Below are 5633 nucleotides of genomic sequence, written 5' to 3'. Positions count from 1 at the left end.
ATGAATATATCCATGAGCCTTCTACAGTGCCAGAGCTTGGCACTGAAGCTAGGGGTCAGCAGGCTCACACAGCTATACGACACCAGCTTTCCTGCCCTCCAATGGCATTAGCTTGCTCTTGCAGACCCCAACATCATTTCACCAGAGCGGTGTCTAGTTCCCCTGTTTTGTTGGGTCTTCTGAAAGTCAGTGATGCCCAGAGCTGATCACCGTATTTAACCATGGGATACCTGCAAAGTCAAATACTGACAAAGAACAGTCCTGCTGTGGCGTCTTGTTTTCCATGAACACTGAGTATCAATCACTTCTTCCAACCTTGAAGTCCACTTCTAACCAACAGTGCAACTTTATCAATCCATCCACCACCAAAGGATATCTTAGCCACCTGTCTGACTACTGGTTTGATGTACTGGCTTCCACTTAGAAATGCCTCATTTTCCATCATGCTAACTGGTTTCTCCTGTATTTTTCAAAGGGTGTTGCTTAGTCCTGCTTTTGGACACTATTACAACCTACCTGCTGGTGCTAATTTCAGCCTTGTTAGGTAGCCATTCTCAGCAGCACCCTGTGAATAGTTTAAAGCTCAGTATAACTGTGCCCATCCCACCATACAACTGTGTATCCCAGTAACCCTGCTGCTCAGTCCTGGCTGTGTTCATCCCAGCTGCACCCATAAGGATGTGCTACTCTTTGTATTATAAATGTTCTGCTGAGCACTACTGTGTTACTGTTGCTGTGGTTTACTGAGTCACTCACAAGCTGTTTCCAAAGCTGGCCCTCTTCTCTGGTTTTGCTGTTTTCCACACAGGCACAGTATTTCTTCCTGGTCATGGATGGGCTGGTAATGAATGCTATGAAATAGCAATGGGTTCCTGCAGGAGGTGTATGGGATGGGATACAGTCCAGGACCTGCAAAAATGCTTTCCCAGCTATGCAAAGGGGTCGCTGTTTAATGGCAGGCACAAAGCCCTTCCTCGACTTTGGATGAATTCTCCCTTCAGCACTAGGAGCTTTTGCCAGCCTGAGAAATGAGAGGCTGGGACTCAAAAGAAGTAAGCTTTTAAAGCATAAATGGCCAAGCTGATTTACTTTCAAACACACAACACTAAAAAAAAAAGCATTGCTGTTGGGCAGGACCTCATTTGCCAAGTTTCAACAGAGCAAAATTTTACAGCAAAGTTATAACCACTTTAAATACCATTGTTGGTTTATAATGGAAAAGCTGGCAATCTGTTAGCTAAGACTGCTCTTCCAAGGGATGCTTTACCATCATGCGTACTCCATGTACATGATAATTTGAAAATCCACGTGATAAATTTTCGATTGATGTGATAAACCACATTAAAGAATCCTTAGCCACTTCTCCCATGATTTTCCCAGATCTAGGACATCTCCAGAATTTCCCCCAATAGTGCAGTCCCCTCAACCAACCCCTCAACTCCACTTCAAAAGCAGCTTGCCAAAAAAACTTTTGTTGCCTCACAAGGTTGTGAAATTCCTTTCCCAAATAAACCACACAGAGGAGCAACCATAGCCTTAAGAGCCTTAAAGAATTCTCTCTGATAAATAACAACAACAGAAAAAGAATACTTCAAGTCTGGACAAGAGACCATACCCCAGAGAAACCAAACTTGAATGTTGTATTGATGAATGGGTTCATGCACCAATATTCATTCATCCTGATATTAGCAATAACAGAGAGACATTTAAAAGTGTGTTACTACTGGCTCCTCCTTGGAGGTGCTGGAGACGTAGACTAACTGAATCACATTTGCAGAGGAGAGCACAGATTTAGGTGTCTGTGTTAAATGACCCTTCTGGAAAGTGTTACATTTAGCCACTGTTTTCCTGAAAATCTCTTTTGGGGATTTCATCTGGGGACCACAGAATAAAGCCAACCCCAAACAGCTTCTTCAGCAAATTTTGTCCAGGACAACCAAATATAGAGGGCTGTGGGACGCAGGAAAAAGAAGTCCAATTATATTTGTGTGAACTAGCTTCAGCCCTCTCTTTCATTGCTCCTCTGCGCCAGCTGCCCGAGCAGTTTGGATGGAGTCTCCCATACCTCCAAAGCATAAGCAAAGTGAGGTCAAGGTGTGGTCCCAAAGCATGAGGAAGTTGATGAAGACCCATCAGCCTGTTTCTTCTTCCCAGAGCCTGAGCTTGGCCAGGTTGCAGCATGCACATGTTTCAAAGATGCTGCTGGGATGCAGGCTCAGACAGCCTCACACTGGAAGTTCATAGGGAAGCCAAGAAAGCTGTTGCAAGCCTCATGCTTAGTTTGCATTCATTTCCTTCCCAAACTCTCATTACCCAAAAGAGAAAGAGAGAGAGAGTGAGTGCATTCAAGTGGAAATGGTTGGAGTGCACTTAGAGGAATTTAGCCAAAAGGAAAAGGATGATGGTGGCTTTTTTCTTTTTTTTTTTTTTATTTCTCTCTCAAAAAAAAAAAAAAAAAAGGAAAGAAAAAAAATCCTCCAGAACTTAAAACTGTTTTAATCAGCTGAAAAACATACGTGGGCTTTACAGCTCTGAGACAGCTTGCACAGGCTCTGATAAATGCCTATCGTTCATTTGCATACGCTAACAGCTACACTTTAATCAGCCTCCTAATCCCTGATGATATTAATGAATTTTTTTTATGCACTCTCTCTCCCCCCCCTTTCTCCTGGTTTTTTTTTTTTTTTTAGTATCATGTTTGCTAATTCAAAACCGATCAGCGGCTTCTGTGCGCCTTTTTTTATGCAGGAAATAATGGGTGAGCTTGGTACTCCTGTTATCCTGCTCTCACAAATAATTAAGACTACAAAGGGTACAAATCAGTCTGAATGCACGGCACAAAGGCTCAAGCTATGCAAAGGTCTTTTTCTCTCTCTCTCTCTTTTCATTTATTCTCTTCTTCTGACAAGAGGTGGCTTAGAAAGATACTTAGCAAAGCAATGAACTGGTCACTCCCCAAAAAGCAAGAATTTCCCAGCCATTTTCAATGCTCATGGTACACACAAGGACTTCTCTTTTTTTTAATGTTTTCTCACTCCGTTATTTGGTGCAGCCCTGCTTTTGGGGGAGGAGGCTGCCTGTTGGAGAAATCTTCCACCGAAACGTTTTACCTTTGTTTTGGTAGTTCTGCTTTTCTCCTTGGGAGGGCTTGGTATAGGAGGATGCTGCAGATTTTGGATGGGGAACCTAGAAAGGTATTTCTTGCTTATGTGGTAACAGGGAAAAGGAACAGAGGAACAAATCATAGAATCATAGAATGATTAGGGTTGGAAAGGACCTTAAGGTCATCAAGTTCCAACCCCCCTGCCATGGGCAGGGACACCTCGCTCTAAACCATATCACCCAAGGCCTCGTCCAACCTGGCCTTGAACACTGCCAGGGATGGAGCATTCACAACCTCCCTGGGCAACCTATTCCAGTGCCTCACCACCCTAACAGGAAAGAATTTCCTCCTTATATCCAATCTAAACTTTCCCTATTTAAGTTTTAACCCATTACCCCTTGTCCTATTACTACAGTCCCTAAAGAAGAGTCCCTCCCCAGCATCCCTACAGGCCCCCTTCAGATACTGGAAGGCTGCTATGAGGTCTCTACGCAGCCTTCTCTTCTCCAGGCTGAACAGCCCCAACTTTCTCAGCCGATCTTCATATGGGAGGTGCTCCTTTCCCCTGATCATTCTCGTGGCCCTCCTCTGGACTTGTTCCAACAGTTCCATGTCGTTTTTATGTTGAGGACTCCAGAACTGCACACAAATGAATCCATTTGTGGTGGAAAACTGCCTGCTTGAGCCCAAATGCAGAACATATCCAGTATCGGAGCGGATCAGAGGCTCTAGCCATGTCCTGGTGCTAATCCAGGCTTCAGCGTACCCAGAGACCTCATGTGACCTCCCAGCCCTTTAAGGCAATTTCCCTTTGCTCTGAATAGGGTCAACCAATGGATCCATCTGCTTCAGTCATGCAGATGTTTCCCTTCTCCTGGCCATCCTTGAAAGCATCCATGAAACTTGTAGGTGGAGGTTGTGCAAGACCCTCTGCAAGTCACCTCTACTACTCCAAGAGAAACGCCTTTTCATCTTGGAATTAAATCAGGTATAAAAGCAGTATTTCTGACTCCTGGATTTTGCAGAGAGCATGAAACACATTGCTCCACAGACCAACAGGCAGCCAATAAAAGTGCTACAGACTGTGACTAATTTGTGTAGAAATGGGTGGATGGACACACGTGAGACCAACATGGTGGACCAGCCAAGGAAGGCTCTGAGAAATATGCTTTCTCAACGGATCTGGTGACAAAGAGAGGGAGCCAAGTTATGCCACTGGTCATAGCACTGAAAACTACTGCTATAGTTTTGTAAAAATTAGGCACAATATGAAGTCACACTGACACTGAAAGACAAAAAATAACTGAATCTGGGCGGGTGATAAATAGAGACCTACCAAATGCATACAGAAACTAACAAACCTGATCATTAAAGCAAGCAAAATAGGGATTTGAAGAAATAAAAAAAAACCTCAGTGCAACATCTAAAGGAAGCCTACAGGCATGAATGAAATGTACAGGTCTAGATTTCCAAATTCCAGAGGATTTTTGTATTAGGAAGCTGGGTAAGGTTGATGGAAAAAAACACATACTTTTGCTCAGTAATTCTGTCAGGAGATGCAAGGAAGCATCTCTTTTGTGTAGTCTCAGCCCTACCATATCACATCCAGATCTCAGAGGATTAAGATAAGATTGATGTATCAGCAGATGAGCTAATTTTTAGGATGACCATAAGCATTGAGAACACTAAAATACTCATGTTCTTCAGTAACACTTTTGGTGTTAGCCAGATGAAGGCAGATGGATTAAAGCAGGTAAAAGCATGCAATAGCAGCAGAGCTTCCCAGCTCCAAGAAAAGCTCAGACCACCTTGAAAACCTCTACCAGGAGGCTTTTGGGGAATTCATGAGAGCATCAATACTAGTTTTCCTATAATAGTATTGGTATTGGAGCAATGACAGAAGATTATTGTTTGAACAAGACCCCTTGTGCAAGGCTTGGTACAAATGCAGAGCATAAAGATTTCTCTTTAAAAAGAGGTCCAGATAAACTAGTATCTTTTTCTTTCACCATGAAGGGGCACTGCTAATGTTCCTTGCAGGTAGTTCAGAACAACTCAAAGATAACTGAAAATAGAATAAGGTTTGATGTAAAGAGAAACTGCCAGAGAAGCATCAACACTGGAATATTCTGAGGTTAACATGAACCTTATAACCCAGGCTGATGTAAGGTCATTTTGGTCATGACTGCCTTGCAAGATGATGTCTGAGCCACTGGCTAAAACATACCAAAAGCTATGCCTGCACTCTTAAAACTGAATACTGGCAATTGTTTTAGATCACGAGTATTTTCATGAATATGTTTATAGGAAGAATTCAATCAAGGTAGAAAGAGACCATAAAGCACTAGGAGCCATAGAGCAAAATCCATTGTACAATGAGCCACCTGGACTTCAGAAAAATGTAATGAAATTGCAAAAGTACTCATTAAATATGAAATACAGACCCAGTAAGGAGCTTAGCAGATACGCTTTCAAGAACACCTATAAATAATGAAAGCAATGAACTGCAGGAAGAGGAGTTTGAAGTAAA

The 5633-nt window shown here is 42.8% G+C and overlaps 1 long non-coding RNA gene across 1 annotated transcript in view; it reads right to left on the bottom strand.

Annotated features, from left to right (window-relative positions):
- Positions 1-1430: 1430 nt before the first annotated feature.
- The window catches only part of LOC133212696 (uncharacterized), a 6707-nt gene continuing 2504 nt past the window's right edge, over positions 1431-5633 (bottom strand). The window contains exon 3 of the long non-coding RNA XR_009725575.1: positions 1431-1498. This is a non-coding gene — a long non-coding RNA (uncharacterized LOC133212696). The remainder of the gene's footprint in view (positions 1499-5633) is intronic.

This window comes from Neopsephotus bourkii, unplaced genomic scaffold (genome assembly GCF_033783945.1).
Source record: "Neopsephotus bourkii isolate Nb327-2 ecotype Australia unplaced genomic scaffold, CSIRO-AGI_Nbou_v1 NB_739, whole genome shotgun sequence".
Lineage (NCBI taxonomy): Eukaryota > Metazoa > Chordata > Aves > Psittaciformes > Psittacidae > Neopsephotus > Neopsephotus bourkii.
Note: the sequence above shows the minus strand (reverse complement) of the source record. Positions and strands in the feature narration are given on the sequence as shown.